The sequence below is a fragment of the Panthera tigris genome, chromosome B1 (assembly GCF_018350195.1).
Source record: "Panthera tigris isolate Pti1 chromosome B1, P.tigris_Pti1_mat1.1, whole genome shotgun sequence".
NCBI lineage: Eukaryota > Metazoa > Chordata > Mammalia > Carnivora > Felidae > Panthera > Panthera tigris.
Genome location: NC_056663.1, coordinates 123,630,172 through 123,655,647, shown reverse-complemented (window position 1 = coordinate 123,655,647; position 25,476 = coordinate 123,630,172). Strand labels below are relative to the sequence as shown.

The window sequence follows — 25,476 nt, the reverse complement described above, 5'->3', positions numbered from 1 at the left end:
TTGTGTGTACGTGTTACATAAAGTACCGGACTTCCTGTAGTATAATTGCCCATTCATGTGGCTACCAGTCAATCTCTTTCAAGTCTGATACTTTTCTGGATGAATTGAATGTTGAGCCAGGCATAGAGGGAATCTAGATGTTTAGAAAAATGTTTTTGGACATATTTCTAAAATTATTCAGAAACCGAAGCCATTCTTTTTTTATAGAATTGTGGGGGCTAGGGGAGAGGAAAGAAAAGAAAAAAAAAAAAGATGCCCCTTACTTAATGCAAATATCAACTTCAAACTGACAGAGAGCCATTTTTTTAAGTAAAAAGTTTAGGAAGCTAGTAGTTGCCATACAGAACAGAGTCACCAATTAATCCCCCAAATCCATGGGGAGAAAGACTGTCACTCAATTTTTGAGGGGTCCCTTTTGACAATGCTAAAATTTTGGTAAAAGATAGCAGAACAGAATCTAATTGTAAGAAATATCTAGTCTATTTATAATAATTGCAAACCAATTAAAAATGTTAAAAGGCTATGAATGATACTGTGATATATTTATTGCTGCAATGGACATGTCTTCCCTGAACTAAGACCATCACACAATTTCAAATAGGCCACTAAGCACACATTACATGATCACAGTTTTCAGCTTCTTTTGATTTAGGCTGAATTGGAACCAGTGACCTAGAAGCAAAGAGTGTCGTATTCCATTACTAAATGTCTTCGCTAGTCTGTTACCCTCAGTTTTTTTTTTCCTTAATCATTTTTATTAGCAGCATTCTCATTTTTATCATCAGACAATTTGAAAGATCTCAAGAATGTGCCCTGACACAAATTATAGCTATTGTTTACACTACCTTCTTGTAAAGACAGACTATCCCCAAGTGTGCGATTCACCTTGAATTATGCCAGCCGCCGTCCTATTTCAGTGTTTGTTCTTCTTTTATTCTCTGTTATAGTCTCTAAATGGCATTAGATGTGGTTGGAATGACAAGTGCCATTTCAGCTCCATAAGCGAAGGTGAATTCAAGAAGGAGCCACCAGACACCTGTCCATCATAACCTGGGCAAGCTAGCCCCAGGAGTAGAGCTATGTAAATTGCTCCAAAAATGTGCTCACTGCTTTTATTTGATATATATATTCTTTTCATTTTCACCTCACAGCCTCACAGAGCTTTGTAGCATGCAATGTAAAAAAAAAATCACCCTTGTTCCTTCATATTTTTTTCAACAGGTTAATGCAAAAATATAATAGAAATTGGAGTTCTTTTTTCTTTGGGTCGTATGTATTTTTCTGTAGACTTACATTTCTTGGAATGCCTGGCATGTCTACAGTGATCTGTGAAATAGAATGCCTAGATAGAAAGGGAAGTAGATCAATATCGCTTTAACAGAGAAAGTGCTTCATGAAGACACATTGGTACATAATTAAACATAACAAACATTTCCCAAGGACAGATTTCTCTAACTCAACAAAATCAAACCCCCATTCCCTTGTGCTTTACCCTGATGAGAACTTCATAACTTTGGAGTGCTGGAAAGGGATTTGGAGGACAAGTATGCTAGCTATTTATAGAAAATGATAGGCTCCCAGCTTAGAGAGAAACCTTAAGCTAAAACAAATATGTTTAGAGGAAATGGTATGGACAGTATAAACGCTAAAGAATAGTATATGGAGGCACATGGCTTGCACTAAATCTTAGTTTTTGAGCTTACTTGTTTTCACAGTTCCTATAGTTGCCATTATTTGCAATTTCCTTATGAAGTTTTATTAAAAAAAATCTCATAATCAAATCTATAAAGATGGAGATACAAAAACAGTGTTTTAGGGAAATTTTTATCAACACATATTTCTTTTTTTAATGTAATTTATTGCCAAATTGGCTCACATACAACCTCCAGTGCTCATCCTAACAAGTGCCCTCCTCAATGCCCATCACCCACTTTCCCCTCTCCCCCACCTCCATCATATTTCTTACAACTAAAATTATTTGGGAGTATCATTTATGGGTTTATCAACCCTTATTGTACATTTATTAGGTTGGGGCTTTCAAAAGGAGACGCCAAAGCAAATTTTTGGAAACAAGTAGAGTATTTGGAAGGTGACCGTAGGGAACACAGTGAAGGAGTGAAAGAGTAAGAAATAAAAGGGGAACCAATAAAGTTTTATTAGTGAGTGGATTACTGCTGTGGGAAACTGGAGTTCAATCCTGCCGTGGACGCTCTAAGAGATTTTGTAGAATTATTTCACCTAGGGAGGAAAACAACAAGCTGTGTACCCACTACTATTCATTGATTGAGAAGCACTCCTGGTGGCATTAACTCCATGCCAAGCACAGTTCAGGTGCAAAGACTGGACCCAGGGAAAGGGGAGCAGAGAGCTATCGGTATGAATAGAATATGGCACAGTGGAATCTGACTTCAGAAGTGAGCTGAGGGATATAAGAGGAGTTCCCACAGGGTCAGTTATAATGCATATGAAAAACCTTAAAGCAAGGGAGAGCAGTACAAAGGAGACCACTATCTAGATAGATTGTATTTTACAAAATTGAGAGTACTCAGCAGTTGCTATAAAAGAGGGTTACAAGCTCTCATTTCCCCAATGTAATTATCTCTATCTATTTACAGTTTTTATGGGTAAGAACTCCTCCCTAAAGAGAAAATTCTCTTTAACACTTTCTTCTTTACTACATATATTAGAGGCACGATGTTTGTTGTTCACTAAATACCATTGCCAAGCTGTCAAGCTCTATTTTCAAAGTCAGTTCATTTTGTAAAGATATATGACTTGAGGCTCAGGGGAGGTTTGAAGTGATTTACAACAGCGTACACAAGTACAGATATCCAGGGCTTCCATTCCCTCTCTTTGGAGTTTAAGAGGATCCTCGGACCATTGAATAGGTAGGGATGTTTGTTCTGGAAGTACAGTTCAGATATGGTCAAATAGAGTTTCAGGGCTCATGCTATGTCAGTGCTACTGTGTGAACAATTGGAGATATTCTGAATGCTGTGAAAGGGAAGTCTTTTTTTTTAATAATATTGAAAATAACTGCTAATGTGCTTCCTTAGCACTGGTGATGTGATTTAGATGCTCCCTGGAAGCCAGCGAATGGGTGGTTGTGTTGTGGGTGAAGTATGGATGCCCGCCACTGCAGACTTCAGTCATGTCCACATGACCATCCCTCTTCTGTCTCCTGCAGAAGCCCACTTCTCTCTCCTGCAGAATAGCCCAAATCCCTTGCTATTATTCTCTTCGTTTTGGGCTTTTTATTTCTTGTGGGCCAGAGAAAGGAGGGAGTCTGGCACCAGTGCTCCTCTTTCCACTCTTTTCTTGTGGTTCAAATTTCATCCCTAGAGATTTTAGGGGTCACACCTTTGGGCCTCACCCAGTACAAATCCAAGACTTGCAAATTCAAGACTTTAACTTCATACCAGTATTTGGAAAATAAAAGCACCAAGAAACATTCTCCTGGGGCTCAGATTCTGCTGTGATCTCCATTATCTGAGACGGGCCATTGGAGTGGCCCAGCTAGCTGAGTGGCAGGTGGGCGCACTAGACACCAAAAGGGAAAAATTCAAAATAATATTTCAGAGTTTTAACTTCCCATAAAAATCACCTAAAACCTGGAATCGTAAGCAATCTCTATGTACCTTATAGACACTATATAATAATGATAACAGTGCCTAAATAGGCATACATTGAAATGGTTTGGTTGGAAGTTTTAATTACTCTGTGGTTTAGCTAATAATATGATTTAGATGCCAATTTTATTTTAATGAACCAATAATTTTTAAATGTACTTGAAGGTGTTGACAAAAGTCAACACCTGATAAAAAATGGTGATCCATATTTCACAAGTATATTTTCATTCTTGTGAGTTGAAAATAATATACAGATTTATAAATTTGTTTTCACTATACTAAGTTATGTACAAAATATATAACTTATTTTCTATTAAATTATCTGATCTTCTCAGAATCTCCTCTCCCCGATCCCACACACAGTATGGTAGTACACATGAGCAAAACAAAACTAAGCTTAGGATAATGTATGTTGCTTATCCAAAAATTTAAATGGTATCTTTAGTTGACTCATTCTCTTTTAGATGAACTGTAAAACTTTACAAATTCTCCACTCTCCCCCTACCTCCAAGTTCTTTTTGTTTCTTTCTAGGATGTAGTCTGGATGTCAAGGACATGTGGCACCATATGTGACAGGTAGGTCTCTGGAAGTCCTTCAACCAAGGCAGGTTCTCAGGTTCCTCACTGGTGTCCACTTAAGTGTGATTGGTCGATACTGAAAACCAGACTAGTGACAAATGAAGGGCACTGCTGCCCTTCAGCATTCTGCAAGGGTTTGTTGGTATAACATCCAGGATGTATATCTCAGAGACTGATTGTAGTCTCTGTCAGTAGGGTATGTCCAGACTGTGATCCCCCTGGGCTGTGGACCCCTGATATTGATCTATGATCTCCACATGTGTCTGACCCAGGCTGTCTGCTGTACGGCCCACAGCTTCAGTTCACATTGCGTCTTCTCTAGCAAACTCCTTAGTCAAGACCTCCACTCAGACTATTCACTAACTCTCTTAATGCACTATGAGGCATCTACTTAACTGTGTCTACTCCGAAGAGAACTTGATAACTGCAAGTCCTTTATCCACCCCAAAAGATGTACCACTGAATTTATTGCTTATATGATTTGTATGAGAAGTTTCTATGACATAGTTTATTTCCAGTGTTTGAAAAGGAAGGGAGAAAGTGCTTCTGCTACCAGGAACATCCAGATGTTGGATACAAACAGTTCTGTTCCAACAAAAGGAGTAATGAGCTACCAGAATTTGTTATTCTAGAATTTAAATGCAACAGATTCAAGGAATGGATCTGTCTGGTTTGTTGCTTTACATATCAAGAGCAACATATAAGTGCTTGATAAGTATTTGTTGAATGAATGAATGAATGAATGAATGGGTGAATGACAGTAACGTATGATTTGCTCAAATCGCACCTGAATGATATAAGGCTTTTTTTAGAGGTGAAGGAGTTCCCTTGTGTCACAGTGTTCTTTGCTTGAGCCTGGGATGTGCTCCACATGGGTCATTTCACTAAAACTTTTTTTAAGATGCTGAAGAAGAACCAGAAGTCTTGTTGTGATAGAGTCTTCAACAGAAACTAAAAATGGCACAGACAGTGGTGTTTGTATTGGTCACTGGCATTGGCATCTTCACAGCATTTTGACCTTGACAGATGTTTACTTCTTGGGCATATTCAGCTACCATGAGATTATCTATAGAATGACTATGGACACTGGCATTTCCATAGGGCATCAGCAATGTGGGTGCAACTATATTGATATGGTTTCCATATCACAGCAGCACTCTCAGTAACCACTGCCAGTGAAGTTGCTGTTTTCATTAGCAGTGTCCCACAGTATGTGCCTGCAAGTCAAGTTAGAATAGGAAGAGAGAAAACTGAGAAGTAATGTAAAGACCAGAATAATGGTATGTGGATATTATCAGAGGTTTTAAGAGGAATCTGAGGTTTTTTTTTTTCAGAGAAGACGACAGAAGAGCTAGAAAACAGTTTTATGTTTTGTGCTTATAATTGTGATCAAATTTTGTATTTTAAAAATAAGGGATGAAATGACCTAGAAATCTTGGTGTGTGTGTGTGTGTGTGTGTGTGTGTGTGTGTGTGTGTGTGTGTTCAGATATAATTCAGTGACAAAACTGACAGCAAATTCAAGGTTCCAGTCCTATTTTTACTCCTATAAGTTTTGGGAGTCTGTATAATTACTACAGCTTTCAGAAATTCCATTTTCTCATTTTAATTGAAGATATCAATTCCTGTCCTGCTTACCTCACATGCTTACTATAAGGATAAAAAAAGATAATGCTTATGAAAATCTTGATGAATTAGAAAATGCTTTACAAGTGCAAGAATTATTGTTTTCCATATTAATTTGGTGAATAACGTATTGAATAAATTGGTTAACAAGTAACAAAGATTCAATCAAACTAACTTCAGAAAAATGGAATGACATTTTCTGAATACAGCAAGTTCATGGATCTCAAGGGCAAGGCAATAATCAGAGCCAGGCCTCATGTGAATAGGAACTAGAAATGGAAACATGAAGGATTAAAGCTCTTCTCCCACTTCTCTGGGGTCACAGGATTTCTCTTAGTGCTCCACTTTCCATGAGTGTATCTCATTCATCTCTCTCTTAACTGTTTTCCTCTGAGGTTTTTCTCCCTCATAACCTCTCATGCACAATGACTCATATTTGCCACTGCAGTTCTTACTCTACCTTATCCCTCCCTTTTTTTTTTCTTTAACTCAACCATATACCTTTCACTGTAACTGTATTATTGCTTCAAATTTCTTAGATAGGGACCTGACTGAACCTGCTCTTTGTGATAAAGAAGGCTACATAAATCATGAGTTACCAGTAACTCTGTGTCCATTAGGTCTGATTAAATCAAAGTTCCTCAGTGGTCCCATTGTCTAAGGCTGGAGCAATGTGGTCAAGATGTTCCCTGCCTACTCGTGGTGGCTAAAGGAGAATCAAGTTATTTGAGAAGAGGTTGGGGTAGAGCAAGCTGTTTACAATGCTGTAAAAAATCCTGTGCTAGTTCAATTTGTGAAGGGTATCTTAGTCTGTCTGGGCGGCTATAATAAAAGTACCATAGACCAGTTGGCTTAAACAATAAGTATTTCTCAAAGCTCTAGAGACTGGGAGGTACAAGGTGCAGGCAGATTTGGAGTTTGGTGAGGACCAGCTTCCTCATAAATGGTTGTGTGGGTTCTCTTTTGTAAGGGTACTAATCCCATTCATGAGGGCTCCACCTTCATGACCTGATCACCTCCAAAGGCCCCACCCCCTAATATCATCACATTGGAGGTAAGGACTTCAGCAAGTGAATTTTGGGATGACACAAATAATCAGTCCATAACAAGAGGGCAACAATGGAATTACATGAGACCACTCATTAGTGGGCATAGTTGTTGGATCTGTGGAATAAAAACACAGACCTTGAAAGGTTAGAAAGAAGAAAGAATGGTTTCATCCACTCCAGAATTTTGCTTGGGTCTGCCTCTGAATATTATAAATTTCTACTCAGTATTTCATTATTTGTTTTTTGCTGACAGTAATGAATGGGTACACAGATATATGTAAGTGAAACAAGATTCTATTTAAGTTTTTGTATATTAATAAAGTATTATAGGACTTTGATGTGGCAGCAAATTTCCTTCCTAATTATGTTCTGTTAAAGTGGATCCATATTCCTTGAATACACATATTAATAACCTTTGGAAATTATTAAGGAACCCACACCTTTTCTTAGTGGATAGAGCAAACATTGACACACAAATGACTAAGCATTTACAATGCCACTAAAGTGGCATTTGACAAAAGATGCCGTAAAACTTAAACGTGATACTTTCTAACAAATATTTAACATTAGGATTTTTTTCTTATTTTTGTTTTTTTCTCTTCTGCAACATCCTTACCTTTCTTGTCCTTGAGGCACTTTGATTGAAGAGACTTTGCTCCTTGATGCTTTGCACTTCTAAGTAGAGACCAGGTGCCATTGATTACTTTGGGTTGACAGATGACACCAATGTTAGTTATCCTTTCTGTCTCTGTGCATGAAGCCCAGATGCATTATGTCATTGTAAAAAAAAAACTGCATATGAAATCAATAAACTCAAGGAAAATGGCCATAAAGCAACAATTCTTTAAGTTGAAGGAGAGTAAATTGCTTGTGCTACCCAGATAGTTTGGAATTTGTTGCTGTTTCCATAAGAGAGGTTTTCTTTCCAATACCTTCAGGGTTAGAAATTATAGTTAGACACTCTAAGCCTAAAAATCTGGTGCATTAATCTTTATATATGTTATTTTCCATTGCATCTTGCTTTATTTATGGAAATCATTTTGCTAGAGTAATACCATAGGCTATACAATTTGTTTTCACGAGGAATTAGAGTTTTAAAAAAATAGATCAAAATAAAACTAGTGATGAAATACCATTTGAAAAGTACCCTGAAGAAATTACTATTTATTTGTTTTGATAAATGTTTCCCAGATTTTCTTAGAGGGTGGAAGTTTGGCTGCATTTATAAATCATCATTTAACACTCTAGTGACTTTTGAAGTTAACATTTTGGACCATCAGTTCTTTTGTTCTAGTACTTATCTAATGGCTTGTATCCTATATCATTTTTTCCTTATTAAATAACACCCATGAGAGCTTATCATAAAATGGAGCATGTGAAAGCGATAGGAAAGCTTTTCAAAACTGTATTTCATCCCAAAATCTTCAAAAGAGAAAAAAAAGAAAGCAATAGCCAATTGAAATTGTGATTATAGAAACACTGTCCATACTAATGTGAATTCATTTTATTAAAAATTCAAATGTAAAAATTTTCAGTACAATAAATGCTTTAGGTCAGTTTCTTGGTAGTGTTTCTAGTACATCTCCAGTTCCCATATATGTATTCTCTAATATGTGGATTGCTCCAATCAACTCAGCTTATGGACTCAGCAATAAGAGTTTTAATTAAACACACTGAGTAATTCTCATGAGTGGAAGAATCTCATCTATATTGACCTAGGACCCAAGTCATAAGCTTTTCTATAAACTGACAATCAATGTTCCTGATACTCTATCTTATTAGTCATAGATAATTATAATCGTAATCATAGTATTATTCAATTAATAATAGGTTAAAACTAATTTTGTCTTTAAATTGCTGTTAACTGTACTATCAATTATTTATTAATTTTTAAAAATGAAGTCAGCTTTTGAAAGAACGTTATCAGTAGATGCAGGAGTCCAGAGACCCATACACTCAGGAAAAATCCTGGTCATTAAATGAGGAAAAAAAAGTAGTAATAATTAAGATTACCAACTCTAATAACTTTCACTGAAAAAAAAAGCTCATAGATTTATAGTTTACTAAATTCTGAATATATTCTAAAGTTTTTACAGTTATCCTTTTGTTTAATCTTTATAATAATTCTATACAGTAGGTATAGATATCTCCATTTCAATTTCTCTTTTTTAACATTTATTTATTTTTGAGAGATAGTGAGAGACAGAGCATGAGTGGCAAAGGGGCAGAGAGAAAGGGAGACACAATCTGAAGCAGGCTCTAGGCTCTGAGCTGTCAGCACAGAGCCTGATCCCGGGCTGAAACCCACGAACCATGAGATAATGACCTGAGCCTAAGTTGGACCCTTAACTAACTGAGCCACCCAGGCACCCCTAGATATAGCCATTTATAGGTAAAGAAACAAAGAAACAGAAATTTAAGTTTTTTCTCCAGGTGATGTGTCTAAGAAGTGATGAATCCAAGATTTAAAGCAAATCCGACTGACATTCAGAGCCCATGCTTTATCCCCACACTTTTCTCTGGTTAAGGAAAAGCAAGTCTAGCAAGGGTTTTATTTTGATGTATTTATTGTGTGTGTACAATAAAGTTAACTTCCCTGCTGACACTTCATATTTGGTACACAGAATGGACATCTTGTTCTTCAGTAGCACTTGAGTGCCCCTGTTCCCTGTTTCCCCATATCCATTCCATCCTTACCTGCTCTGCTTTATGTTCCAGTCCAAGGCTGCTTTTCCCTCTGTCTTCTAGTTGGATTTGGAAAACCGAAGGAATCAGTTGGAGGTGAGAATTCTGGAGGAAGGAGTATCTGGGATATTTATTAAAACTCGTTCCTTCTTTGTGAAAGACTACTGTTTTGGCAGTAGCTCACTTTCTATGACTGGAGCTCTTGTCCAGTTATATAAGGCCACACCCTCCACCAGTCACTTCAGACCAGGGATGGCAATAGCTTTATATTATCCCCAGCTCTGAAAAGCATCTTTTAGTAAATTCTTTTCAATTATTCCTTTGGGTGTCTATCTCCTTTTGGGATCCTAATTAATATATAATCCTTGAGAGTAAATCAGAGAGCTTCTTCCTAGGGAGTGGTTATTTGATTTAGCTGCTATTGTCATGCTGCAAAGAAAGAACAAATAGAAATTTTGTCTGTATATACAAAAGAGTTCTGGGAAAGATCTAGCAATATAAATCATCAATTTAAGAATATGATTGTAGTCATCATCCCTAGCTAAGATATGTGATTCATGGAGACTTAGATTTGGCTTAGTAGAGGGTTATCTGGGAGATAGAACTTTTATTAGAGTAAAAGGTACCCATGTTGTAGATCAAGAGGTCCATCCAAGATAATTTGAAGACCGCTAAAAAGGATTAGGTAAGGTGTTTGTATAAATATCCATATTGATGTGAGGCTGTGTTTACCCAAGGCACAATAGTTAAAGAACAATACCTTTATATCATATCTGAGCAGTGTGCCCCACAAGAACTATTCTGGATGGAGACAGAGCAGGGGTGGCCAAGAACTCTTGTCAGAAACGCAGCTGCTGAAGAGAGAGGACCAAGGTGTATTCTTCTGTGTTTGATCCTGTACTCAATGAGATGTCACATTTTAAACAATAAAGTTGATGACAGAATGCCAATGATACTGAACTAAGAAGTGTAAGTAGCACATCCAAAGAAGACAAGACTGTCCCAAATGACCCTAAAACACATTCTGCAAAAATAACATGAAAACCATTAAGTAGAGCTCAGGACGATATATTTAGCCAGAAGAAAATCAAACTGCACAAATTCAATATGAATAAAACTTTCTTGTAGAAAAAGAAACCAGAAAAAGAGTTAGTAATGAGAACCATCCAGAAAATGATTTTAGAATGATATCCAACACATGATATTAGCTGATGCAATATTTTTAATGCATTGTAGAGTGTCATAAATATAGTTTATAAATTATGTAAAGAGTAGCAAGGATAATATCTTCCCTTCAAGCAATTATAAGCGATTCTATATATTAATTCCTTGGTAAAATGCTGTTGTCTCAGTAATCTATTGTTACAAAACAAACCATCCCAGAATGCAGTAGCTTAAAGTGACAACTCTTTATTTGTTCATGATTCTGTGAATTGGCAGTTGGGTTGGGTTAAGTTGGTGGTACTTCTGTTAGTCTCACCTGAGTCATATACTTAGCTGCAGTTATCTGGTGCCTCTAGTAAGGCAGGCCAGATGGTCCATCCAAAACCCTACACACACACTGGGCATCTGGTGCCTTCTTGGTTGGGTGTCTCTTTCCAGTGGTCTCTTGCCCTCATGGAACCTATCTCAAGCTTCTTTACAGGGTTACAGGATGTTCTAAAAGGGATAGAGAAGGTTCTGAAAGTAATCTTGAGGCCTGGACCCAGTAGTTGCACAGTATCAATTCCACCACATTTTGTTGGCCAAAGAATATCTCAGGGTGAGCTCAGATTCAAAAGGAGTGGAAATAGACTCTACCATTTGATGGAAAAGTACTAGTCACATTGCAAGGAAACATGTACAGATATAGGAATGAGCTGTGGCCATCTTTTGCAATGGACCACAGATATATATAAATCAGATATTTTCCTTATTTTATGCATAATTAAATAGGATTTTTAAGTCAATAAAGTATGAATGATCCTGAATAATACCCAGTTATAGGACTGAATTTTTGGTCTTTTATGTATACAGGTGGACATATATTCAAAACTTTTCTGTTCTCACATATACAAAGTAAAACAAATCCAATATTGGTGTTCATTATTTTACATTTATGACCCTACTTACCAGTCTTTCTGCTTTCCAGTTACATGGAAAAAATCCCAACCAAAGACTTTAAATAAAACTATAAATTTAGGTTAAATTATATCAGTTAAGATTATCACATTTTTGGGGCGCCTGGGTGGCTCAGTCGATTAAGCATCCGACTTCGGCTCAGGTCATGATCTCACGGTCCGTGAGTTTGAGCCCCGCGTCGGACTCTGTGCTGACAGTGCAGAGCCTGGAGCCTGTTTCAGATTCTGTGTCTCCCTCCCTTTCTCTGACCCTCCCCCGCTCATGCTCTGTCTCTCTCTGTCTCAAAAATAAATAAACGTTAAAAAAAAAATTAAAAAAAAAAAAGATTATCACATTTTGAAAAATGTGAAAAAAATTTTAAAAATTTCCTAAATATTTGAAGTAATTTCATGATGAGAAATGATGTTTATAAAAGGTAATCTGTAATTGAGACACCCTGAAAAGATAGATTATGTGTCACACTTACAGGCACTTATAATTTAATGACTTCCAACTGGCTGTCGTGTTCTGTGCCCCTAGCAAACGGCATCTCTTGCTCTCCAAATTGTTTCTTCCTCTGCATTCTTTGGATGGCAGTCACTGGAGCCAGAGGCTAACAATGGAAGATGTTCTTCTAACAACAACATCTGCTTGCATTGTAAAATTAGCCATGCATTAGTAGCTTTTGCTTTTAGTTAAACTTTAATTGTGAAGAAATAAGATGCATGCACAGTACTTGTTGACGGATACATTTTCTTCATAGAGGAAAATTGTCAAGATGCTTATATGCATGAGGTTAAATAAAATCAGAGTCATTAAAATTTTCATTTCCATGAATAATATATATTGGAAAGAATTAAAATAGGAATTATAAAATGTTCTCCTTTTTTTCCACAAAGAGAATTTTTATGAAGAAAATGTGAAATATAAATATTGTTGTTGCTACATGTATCACAGTGGCCCAACAACCAATATGTCTAGCAGGTTCTTGAAACCTAGCACCTTCCCAAGGGATTTCTGTTCTAGCTTCACCATAGAACAGGATACATCTGTGGCTACTCTTGGCATGAGAAAGACGGACTTGTCTGCAAACTTTGATGGTCAAGCTTATTTCTACTTCACCCAGAAAGAAAAAAGTTGAGGGTCTGTGGAGTAGGTTATAGTATCACTAAGACAAAGGAAAACATTGCTCTCAATAACTGATGTCAACCTTTTATACTGCAGAAAGGGATCTAAGAAGGAACAGAGACTAGGCTAGACCTGTGGGGTGACTCTTAACCTAGTGATTCTTTTCAGGATGTCTCTGGAGTTGATAGATGTTTTGAGCAGATTTAGTGCCCATTTTATACATAGTGTATAATTTAATTCACTTACCTGGATAGTCCATTTAAAATATTTTTCTTACCATAAATGATCCAGATTATCCTCTTGTATATGTTTAGATTCAAATATATTTCTAAATATAATAATAATTTGTTATGGCAGTTGATCTAGAAAACACAAACTTGATTATTTTTCCTTGCTCTCCATATTTCAGAAGTTGGAAAGTGATTAGTTCAAGTATGTAAAGTTAGAAAATCATTACTAAATTTTTAAATCAAATTTCTCATATTAACTTTTTTATTTAATATATGAAATACAAAAGTTTTGTACAAATTTGTTTTTCTAGAAACTAATTGTATGGCTACTGTTCACTTTATTCTCTAAGAATAAAATATTCTTAGGAAAAATCCCCCAAACTTCCTCTACCCAAATTAGAAAACATGCCAGACTTGCATCTCTGTTTTATAACACTTGCAAAACTAAATCTTGGAGAGCTATGTGCTCAGATATGATTCCACCCCAAACTTCAGTACCTACAGTTTAAACCTCTATTCAATACTAACTTGGTTTATATTTCTAATTTCAAAAGTAAGAATAATTTTTCTTGGTAAAAGTTGCTGTTTCATATTAATTGAGTTTTAGATAGAACTATATGTCAACTCATTTACACATTAGGTTTCTGAATTTATTTTTTCTTTCTGTTGGTATAAAATACTAAAAATAAGTTATGAGGAGTAATTAGGGAAAATACCTTATTCACTTGACTTCTGGAGAGAAACATCCACTTTATGGAATAGGAAGTAGATAAGAAAGGACTGAAAATAAAACATAAAATTATAAAGTAAGGCACCAGCATCAACCTTCTTACTTCTATTAGTTAGACCTTTAGTTTCTGAAGTTTCTTCTGAGAGAAAATTGTGTCTCATGGAAGCTTCAGAAACAACAAAGAAAGACCAAAAGAACATTAAAAAAAATACTATGGTTGAATCAATTTTAGAAAACAGTGCACATTTTATTTCTCATTAGAGATTCAAGCACAAGCTACCACATTAGAGACTCTGAAAAGTTTCTCAGAAAAGAAACCTATCTTACTTTAACTCATCATTTTCTAAATATTTTATCATCACAGAACACCTTTTTCTCATAACGACTATTAATATCCTGAGGCCAAATGTTTCTGCGGACACTTGGGAAATGTTCAAAGGCAATGAAAATGTCTTAGCCTTGATGCTTTAAATCTGCTCTTTTACAATAGTTTTGTAGATTCTGATTATTTAGAAGCAAATTTATTTTAAAGTTGTCAAAATTTCATCTCTGAAGTGTAAAAGTATTGACTGAACTTATTATTCATGCAGAATAACCCAAGAGAATAATTTTAACAAGTGCAATTAAGTCAGATGCATGAATTAATTTCAAATAACAAACTATTTTTGGAAAAGGAGCATTTTGAAAAAAAAATGTCAAGGATATCATGATGGTTTAACTAATAATTATCCTGGCTTGATTCTGGAAAAATAATATATGTACAAGGAAATTTAGACTTATAATCATCAAAATATATGTGTGGTTTAGCTATCCTTAGAGTATCTGTGGCTTTTCCTTAGAAATTCTGAAGAAGCTATAGGTAGAATTAAGAATCATAGGTGAACTAACATAATATTGACCTTCATATCCATTTCAGTAGCCTGTTTAATTCATATCAGTATTTATTGTGTGCCTATTATATGCAATTCCCTATGTAGGCTTTATGTCAGCTGTTTCCTATTCTTGACTCTACATCACCTTATTACATGTTGACATTAGCACTCAGAAGTTATTCTAAGTACAGATGAGAAAGATCTACAGAAATCTACAGAAATCTACAGAAATTAACTGACTTGTCAAAAGCTTCATAGTTGGTAAGTGGCACAGTCAAAATGTAGAGCCAGATGTTCTGCCATCACCTCCAGGGATCTGTCCACATGATTGCATATTCCCTTCATAAGTTTTTTATCATGTGTGAGATCTTGGGGCATTGCTGTTAAAAACGCATGCTCCAGAGGGGCACCTGGGTGGCTCCATCAGTTAAGCTCTGACTTCCACTCTCAGGTCATGACATCGAGGTTCATGAGCTGGAGCCCCGCATAGGGCTCTGTGCTGACATCTCAGCCTGGAGCCTGCTTCAGATTCTGTGTCTCCCTCTCTCTCTGCTCCTTCCCCACTCATGCTCTGTCTCTCAAAAAATAAATAAATAAATAAATAAATAAATAAATAAATAAATAAATAAATAAACATTAAAACAAAACAAATAAAAACAATGCTCCAGAGACTAACTGACTGGACTCAGACTCTGTCACTGCCATTTCATTACATATAACTTTGGGAACATAGCTTAATTTCTTTGAACATAGTGTCACATTCATAAAATGGGAATAATCTTTAAGAGGATTGAGCTAATAAATGTGAAACACTTAGAATAGCACCTAGCACATAATAAGTGCTCTCTTACTATTAACCAAAATAATTTTAGTAGCTTTGGAATTTTGGGGGGAGGGGAATCAATTATTTCTTCTTTGTCTCTATTTTATATTTTTTAATATTTATGAATATTATTCATAAACATTGTTTAAAGATTCATGAAACTCTACAAATGTATTGTCTTATTATTATACCTTAGAGACTGCTCATTTTGACTTCTAGAATTTATTCTTTTGGTATTTTCTTTCATATTTTTATATAACTCACAATTTATTTTTATTTCTATATTTTAACATTGTAGAAATTGTCATTGGACTGTCATAATGGAAAATTAGGATTTAGCTTTCTGTCATACAGCTATATCTACATCACGTATTCATGCTTCTAATTTCCCAATATATACAGAGTAATTTTTGGTCTATTCAATATTCAACTTTATATAAACCACTGCTATTCACAGCTGAGTCAAACAGTAAGCTATGAAGAACTCTTCCTTTACTGCAAAACTTTTGTTTTCTTCGGAGTTAATGATTACCTCTATTTTTCTGCTTGATTTTCCATATACTTGTCACTAATTTATCCTCCTATTCTTTTCCAGTTGGACAATTCTTTTATTCATATACTAAATGCATTCAGTATTCTATGAATTTTCATATTCCAAAGCCTCCTTTTTTGAGGGTAGGAAAGGAATACACTTTTTCATCCGCAGTTTTTCTTTGCTGCTGCTTTGTGCTTACACCCATGACTTCCACTTCCAGGTTTACTCCCTTGATTTGAAAATCTGTATCCTCTCATGGCTTTCTAAACAAGTGCACTGGAGGTACATATTTGAGACATTACCTATATAAAAATATCTGTACTTTGCCTTCACATTTGAATGATAGTTTAGCTTGTTTAGATTCTAATTTGAAACATACTTTACGCTAAAAAATATTATTATCTTTCAATGCTGCTAAAAAATAGTTCACTAAGAATAAAAAGTTCTTATATCTTTGACTTTTATAATAAGATCCTTTTTTCTCTCTCTCTCTGAAAACCTTTTATTGTCTTTGTTCTGAAATTTCACACAAATGTATCCTTTTAAATCTATTTTCATCTAAACAGTAGCATTAGATAATTCAAAAAATAAAATAAATATCTATGAAACCATACTGATATAAACAAATAAAGGTGTTTATGGGTCTTTCAATTAGGAAGTGTACTCAAATTATTTTGTTAATAATTTCTTACTCTGTCTTCCCTCTTGTATGCCTGATATTTTGAAGTCCTCTTCCAATTTTCTTATCCTCTCTCTATTTTTTTTTTTGATTAACTTTTTATCATATAGGAGAATACTTCAACTTAATCTATAAACACATTTACTGAGTCTTTCTATTCTCATCATTTTAATTTGCAACAGGTATTTTTTTTTGTTCCATAAGTGCTATTCTTATAGCATTATGCCCTTGTTTCATGGATCAATGTATTTTCTTATCTAAGAATATCATTAGCATTCCTTTTCTTTTTTAAGTTTTTTTTTCGTGTAAATTTACAAAAAGGTTACAATAATAGTCATGTTCTCATATACCCACACTTACTCGCCTCAAATGCTAACATCTTGCATAACCGTTGCACAATAATCAAACCAAAAACAAAAAAATTAACCTTGATAAAATATTATAAACAAACTATAGACTTCACATTTTACCAGTTTTTTTTTTCTCTAATGCCTTTATCTCTTCCAGGATTTGCAATTGATCATCATGTCTGCTTAGTTTCTTTCAGTCTGTGACAGCTACTTAGTCTTCCCTTGTCTTTCATGACCTTACTTTCTTTTTTTTTTTTTTTTAATTTTTTTTTAACGTTTATTTATTTTTGAGACAGAGAGAGACAGAGCATGAACGGGGGAGGGGCAGAGAGAGAGGAAGACACAGAATCAGAAGCAGGCTCCAGGCTCTGAGCCATCAGCCCAGAGCCTGACGCTGGGCTCGAACCCACGGACCGCGAGATCGTGACCTGAGCCAAAATCGGACGCCCAACCGACTGAGCCACCCAGGCGCCCCTCATGACTTTACTTTCAAAAAGTATTTATTGACCGATGGGGCATCTGGGTAGCTCAGTTGGTTGAGTGGCTGACTTCGGCTCAGGTCATGATCTCATGGTTCATGAGTTTGAGCCCTGCATCAGGCTCTGTCCTGGCAGCTCAGAGCCTGGATTCTGCTTTGGATTCTGTGTCTCCCTCTCTCTCTGCTCCTCCCCTGCTTGTGCTCTATCTCTCTCTGTCTCTCAAAAATAAATCAATGTTAAAAAAATTTTTTTTAAATACTGATCAATTGTTTTGTAATATTTCATTCAATATGGGTTTGTGTGGTGTTTTCCCATGATTGGATTGAGGTTGTGGATTTTGAAGAAAACTGTCAAGGTAATTTGTGCTTCTCAGTTTACTGTATCAGAGATACATGATGTGGGTATATATCTTACTACTGATGATGTTTACCTTGATCACTTAGATAGTGTGATGTCTGTGTTTTATCCACTGTAAAAGTACTGTTTTCCTTTTTAACCTTTGTAATTAATAATTATTTTAGAGGAGGTTCTTGAGACGGCAATATCCTGTTTCATCTCCTTTGCACCTTCATTTTAGCATCCATTGCCATTGGTGCATATTGCTCACAATAATTCTTATTGTTGTGTCTACTTCTGATTTCAATTTTTCACATGCCTTCTACATCTGTTAATTGAAGTTATTTTTAAGGAAGAGTTGTGTCTTCTACTTCTTATTTATTTAATTATTTATTTATGTAAGCATAGACTCAAGGATATTTATTTTTTTTCTTTCAGTTTAATCCAGTACTATCATTATTTAACTTCTTGCTTTAATAGTTCTAGCTTTGGTCTTGGCCATTTTTTCATATTGGTTTTGGTGACCTTTCAATGCACATCTATTTTTGAATACTTTCTTAGTTCAAAAATTACACAAAACGCACAAAAAGTACAAGATGCTCTAGCCTCATCTTGTGGTTATCTTCTCTCAGACTTGGAATCTCCCACTTTTCTGAGGAGGCCTGGTTTTATTTATTGAATAATATCATTTAGAAACTATATCTTGTCTCTAAGTTTACCATTTTTTCTAGGACCTCTCAGTGGGTAGACCTTGAATATATATGTATAAACAGTAAAGCATGCACATACATGCACACACAAACATACATTTATATTCTCATGTCCAATTGCATGTGAATATACACACATATATGGAGGTATTATATATAAATATATATGCATTAATGTACATTGATAGCTCCCAATTCTAACCTAACACCACCAAGTTCATCTAGCCTTTCTTCTTTCTATATCTGTGACATCATTGTCCAAAACAGAAATCTCTGTACATTATTTACAATATATTCATTTATTTGTTCAGCCCTACTATACATGTAAAATAGTTCAAAAATTCAAACCCATACTCCTGTGATATTCAAATTTGTTAATTAGAATGCATTTGTGCACTATTGTTTTGTTTTGTTTTGTTTTGTTATTAGCTTTATAGAGTCCAGTCAAAATGCTATTTTGCAAAGTAATTTATGGTATTAGGTCTCTAGGGCTACCATAACAAAGTGCCAAAAATTGGATGGCTTAAAACAAAAATTCCCACAGAGAATTCCCACAGTTCTCGAGGTTAGAAGTCTGAAGTCAAGGTGGCTGAGGTGCCGTGCTCCCTGTGATGGTGCTAGGGGGGATTTCTTTCTGCCTCATCTAGTTTTTGGTATTTGCAAGCAATCTTTGGTGTTCCTTGACTGGTAGATGCATCATTCTGATTATATGGCCACCTCACAGTGTATCTTCAAATTGTTTTCTGTGTGTGTGTGTGTCTGTGTGTCCAAATCCTCCCCTTTAATGAGAACACTAGTCGCTGGATTAGGCCTTACCCTAATGAGCTCATTGTAACCTGATTATTTCTGTAAAGACCCCATTTTCAAATAAAGTCACATTCATAGGCTAGAGGCTACGACTTCAACATATCTTTTTTAGGAGACACAATTCAAGTCCTTTACTATGGTGATATTATTCATATGTAATACATTTAGATTTATTTGTTACAGTTTATATTTTCTTATGGATTCTAATTACCTTCTGGTGATTTTTTTAAGTATTTGTACAATAAACTTTATTGCTTGTGATGTGCAGTTATGTGGGTTTTGCAAATGCATATACCACCATAGTTGTGGTACAGAACAATTCTACTGATGGCCAATTTGCCCCCTAGTACCCTTTTGTAGTTCCCCTCAACTCCTGCCACTAACAACTTTTTGAAGTTTTATTTCCCCTATATGTTCTCTTTCTTCCAAGGTTTTATTTTTAATTTTTTTTTTTTGGTTTGGGTTTCTTTTTATTTGTTTTATCTGCTGTCTTTGATATTAAAGGATTTCCCAAAGTGCAGTGACCATTGGCTATCTGTTCACATTTAAGAGTTGGGAAACCAAATGCTGATTAGAACCTCAGTCTTTGTAATATTGAGTGATGCCAGTAAACTGGGTGGCTTCAGAGTAGGGTGATTCTTTGGGCCATTTACTTAAGAGAACCCGTGGTGTTAGTATATTTTCTCGCAAATTCATGATGAGAAGGCCTAATCCTATCTGTAACCATAAAATTTCTGGAATCTGGTGGAGATGAATGTGTAAGGAGTCATGGACATATAAGATAGCACTTAAATTATTCCAAAATTTCAGAATGAAAATCCCAATCTCAACTGTACCTGTGATGCCCCCACACCAGAGACTTTCAGTGTAATCTTCAGACAATGCACTTTGTTATGGGTTGAATTCTGTCACCTCAAAATTCATATGTTGAAGTCCTACAGTGTTGGTTCAGCTTATTATATTGGGGTCACCAATTGTGGTTTCAGCTTATCACATTGGGGTCACCAATTGTAAGTTTGGCTTTCAGTTTTGTCCGGCAAAGCCAAGAGTGGCAGAAAGGATTACTCAGGACTCCAAAAGTTAACACGTGTGAGAGGGAGGCTAAGAGAAGTCTCCCAAGCTGCTCTCAAGCTCCAGTATTTACTAGGCATACATTACAGGAGAAACATTGCAGAATATGTCAGTGGTTATGTGCCAATAAGAACTCACAGAAAACGTGCAAAAAAAAAAAAAAGAAAAAAAAAGAAAGAAAACCAAAGCATTCCCAAAACTACAAAAGAGCAGATGCCTTAAGCAGGGTGGAGAACAAGATAAGATATTCCATAGATAATATGGTCTAAGACATTCCTGAACACAGGCAGGACCCAACCCTATATACATATTAACTAGATACTGGTCCACTATTTTCAGCAGGGCCAGAAAGCAGTGTAATGTGTTCCTTATTATCTCCTTAACCAAGACATAGCTATTTTATTTCCTACACTATAGAATGTGACCTTATTTGGAGATATATGATCTTTACAGAGGTCATCAAGAAAACATGAGGTCATTAGGTTGGGCCCTAATCTTGGTGTAACTGATCTCATAAAAGGAAAATTGGGGGACGCCTGGGTGGCTCAGTTGGTTAAGCATCTGACTTCAGCTCAAATCATGATTTCATGGCTCCTGAGTTCAAGCCCCACCTCGAGCTCTATACTGACAGCTCAGAGCCTGGACCCTGCTTCAGATTCTGTGTCTCCCTCTCTCTCTGCCCCTCCCCCACTCGCACTCTGTTTCTTTCTCTCTCTCAAAAATAAATATAAAAACATTTTTTAAAAAAGGGAAATTTGGACACAGAGAAAAGCACAAAGACAGTGTGAAGGCACAGGGAGAATGTCATAAGAAAATGAAAACAGAGATTGAGGTAATACATCTATAAGCCAAGGAATACCAAAGATTGCTGGCAAACCATGACAAGCTAGGAGAGATCCTTCCCTCTTAGCTATCAGAAGGAACCAATCCTGCAACACCTTGATCTTAGACTTCTAGCCTCCAAAACCATGAGACAATATATTTCTGTTGTTTAATCCTCCTTCTTTGTAGTATTTTGTCACTGCAGACCTAGCAAACAAATACAGTTCCTAAGAGTGACTAGCACATGATGGGGATTCAACTAATGCCAGTGCCTCAATTACATCCTCATGTATACACAAGAAATAAATGGAAGGATGCAGTAGTATATTAAGTGTTGTTGTAAAAGTTTAATAGCAGTTTTGAAGGCTAAAATTCCAAATCTCTCTTCTAGTTTCCCAGAGAAGAAAGGAGAGCAGGACAAGTGTCTGAGACCCTGGGGACCTGGGATATTTAGAACAGGAACCCTAGCCCAGCACTCCTCAATAAAGGCATTTAGCTGCTCATCTGATTGACAAGAAAGACTTCTGGTCACAAGGAAGAATGAAATAAAATTTGTATTGGAATTAGTGTCAAATTAGTCATTCACCATTTATAGAGTACCATATGTTTAATCATTTTGGTAGGTGCAGAGGGCACAAGAATAAATGATTCCTGGCTTTCCTGTTGAAGAGCTTACAGTCTATCTGGGAGGAAGTCATAAAAATGTCATTAAAAAATCTTCCATAGTGACATAAAATAGAAATGATTAATAATAAGTAAAATAATTCCAGATACACTGAGGAATTAGATGTGGCAAGACATTGTATATGTGTATTGTTTCCAATTGTCAGCAATGAAGTTGTACTGAACCATTAGAACACTTTCTGGAACTCCTTACATCTTCTTTGGCTAGAACAACTTCATTGTTTGGGCTAAATTGTGATCATTGGAATTGAATGAAGTTAGTGAATGTCTGCATCAGAAAATCATTACAATATCCCTTCTCCAGAGTTTTCCTTGGCACAAGTGTTTTTGGTGGCTGATTTATTTGTTTCTGCTATCTACAAGCCAGGATCTTTATTATGGGTGCAAATATTATTTACAAAAGTCTACTTAAAATTTAAATATTGGTTGCTTAGTGACATTTCATAAAAATTCTACAAAGAGAGATACGCTTTAAGACTGAACTCAAAAATCCTCTTCCTGTGGTCCCTAACATACAGATTGATTGCGTTTAATTACTAAGTATATAATAGAATTTGTCACATTATATTATGGTTAGTTATTTCTACTGTTTTTGAATATTGTGCATGGTAAGGGGAAATAATTTATTTTTGCATTTCTAAATTTATTGTTTCTTTAAGAGTCAAATATATTGCTTTTCATTGAGGACCCACACCAAGAAATACATCCTTTGTTGTTGGGAAAACTAATACAAACATCTAGCATTTCCTGAGGGACAATTCCTGCATGGGCGGGGGGGGGGGGGGGTGCGTACAGAACGAATGAAAAGATCATTTAACTCTTTCCCAAGTAGACGTTCCCAAAATTCTCTAGATTATGGTTCCATCTTTACCCTTACTTCCAGAAGTACCTGGTGCTGATTATCCTAATCATTTGGGGGATTCTGTGTGTATTTTTGCTTCTCAAATTTTGCTGCCATGGGATTCTATATTCTCAGTTCTATTTAATCAGCTATTATTTTCCAACTTCCAGATATATATATATATATATTTGAATTTTTTTTGGACTTTTAAGTTTATGTCCAAAAGATAAGTATCTATTATATTATTTTTGTGGGTTTTGGGGAAGGAATGAAAGCTAATGCCTGAATTCAACCCACCATCTTTAACAAGAAGATAGTGATTTTTATCTTTTTCTAAACAGAAGCTTAAAGCTTCCCCCAAATTCCTTATCATAGGGAAAAAAATTATAATGTAAAGATCTCAGGCTTTGGAATCAGAAATAAATATGGGCTTAAATATGACTGCATGTGACTCCAACTTTAATGTGGATGACAGATATGGAAACAGACCAAATGATGGGAGATGATTTCAGAGGTTATTGCATGACCTCATGTCACCAATTGTGACATGATTGAGAACCTTGATCAGTGTTGTAAGAGTGAGTTCAAAAGAAATAAAAAATACAAGAAATACATGGGAAGTAATATTTTTAGAATGAGTGATCCAGTAACATTTATGGAATGAGTCAAGCATGGCTTCAGTATTTCTGCTTTGGGAAATTGTAGGAGAGCAATGTCACTCTCTAAGGAAACAAAAAGAGAAGAGGATTTAGAGAAGCTTCTGAGTTTAGTTGAAATTGTTTTCATCTTGTATTGAGTCATAAGTATATCCATATATACAGATGTCTGTATACTAGAACAAGAAAAACTAGAGAGCTCTGTTCTAAAGATAGATATTTGAGTTTTTAGCATGTAAATTGGCATTTGAAAACATGAATATAGATTTGATCATCCAGTAAGAGTAAGAAGGTTGGGAAGAAAACTGGGGGAAGAATCCTGAGGTCCATCATCAATCAAGGTACATAGTTTCCTCTCTTATTAATGTCCAATTTCCTAACTGAGAAACATGGATCAGGCCATGAAAAGTAATTAATTTCATTATAAGAGTCACTAAGAAGAGCATAGCATTCCCTTTTGGCAAGGACCACGCATAGAGTAATGCTCAAATTCTTTCTTCAGGGTGAAAAGAAAGCAAAATAGCAACACTATTTAACATGTTAATGTTGCCACTAACCTGTTTTCACATTTTCTTAACATTTAATAGTCTCAAGAAAATTCTTTATAAGGCATGTGCATTACAGTTAGGGAAAACAGAAAAAATTAAAATAAAGCTATAACTTGTAATCCCATCACGGAGAGTAAAAGATTTGAATATTTTGCCATATTTCTTTAGGCTCGTGTTACATATTTAATAAAAATGTGATTATATTCCACATTCAGCTTTATGTCTTTACTATCACTTAACATTACATATTGTGAAATGTCTCAGAATTACGTTTAAGTAATACATTTTTTCCCCAGAAGAAAATTGGCAAAAGATTCAATACCATTCTGATTTTAATTTGAGAAAAAAAATCACTTTTGAATGAAGGTCTAGTTTTCCATACTTTGTCTCACCTTTGAAATCCAAGCCATTTGGATAATATCTATATATTTACAATATTTTTTCTGGGCCAATGTTTATAGCACCTCATATTTTCAGTTTTAAAACTAAGAAGATTCCCATCTGCCTGTTGTTCCTAAGGTACTCACTGAATACCAACAAATATATTGACTGAAGGTTATAGTAATAAATAATAGAGTTATGGACTACCAGCTGCTTTTAACCAACATTCTCACAATTCTTTATAAGCTTGGTACTGATCCTTGCATACATTTGAGAGCACATTGCTCACCTTGTGAGAGGTACATTAACTCTTTCAAGTCCCAAGGGCACCATTTAGTAAATGACTTCTTTAGTGCTCTAAATGTACCTTAGTGCCCTGAAAGAGACACATTAATCTTCAGAACATCCCATGAGTCCATAGGTCAGGAAATGGAATTTTCTTGGTTTTCTCAGCTCAGAACATTATGAAGCTTATATTATTACACAGGCAATTCTCATTGGATTCTATTTTCCTAAGTTCCTAAGCATCACCCAGATGCAAGGCCTTTAAAAGAAAAAAGAATTATTCACACAGAAGACTGTTTCAATTGAATTCCTAGAGTAACTAGAAAGAGAAATCCTGATTCTAATTGCATCATCAGAGTCTTTCTAACCGACTTACTACAGAAATAGCACACTTTAGTCATTCAAGGAAAGTGCAGATACAAAAATGATATGAAAATTTGGAGTCAGCCTTCAATTTTGTACTTAAAACAATTTGCTGATTACTGGACAAAAGAAGGATACTTTATGATTTACAACCGAAGAAGAAGAAAATTCTGATTAATTTTGTCAATTCAGTACAAGTCCCTAAGTTAAAATGGAAGATAATCAGTATGAAAAATGTATAGACTGCTATATTTACAACTGTGGGGTATTTTTCCTTTAGTTTCTCTTTTTATCTGTGGCCAGATTTCTGTGACCACAATGTCAAGATATTATAACTCTTAGATTTAGGTCACTACTTTTTATTCCTCTTCTGATTTTGTCCACCTACAAAGTAAAGAGCAATATAAAAATGCCATACTTTTTCATATTAATATTGTCCACTTTTTAATTTAGTAAAATTCTATATTGGAGGAGTCTCA

The 25,476-nt window shown here is 35.4% G+C and overlaps 1 long non-coding RNA gene across 3 annotated transcripts; it reads right to left on the bottom strand.

Moving 5' to 3' along the window:
* Positions 1–10,961: 10,961 nt before the first annotated feature.
* On the bottom strand, positions 10,962–24,789 carry LOC122237707. Of its 3 annotated transcripts, none has more exons than XR_006216317.1 (5): positions 24,717–24,789; positions 13,742–13,805; positions 13,073–13,123; positions 12,155–12,314; positions 10,962–11,226 (listed from the first exon to the last, which is right to left on the bottom strand). It is a non-coding gene; the product is annotated as an uncharacterized LOC122237707 (long non-coding RNA). The 3 variants fall into 3 exon arrangements; XR_006216319.1 differs by having other exon boundaries at positions 12,155–12,280; XR_006216318.1 differs by having other exon boundaries at positions 24,639–24,754.
* Positions 24,790–25,476: the final 687 nt, after the last annotated feature.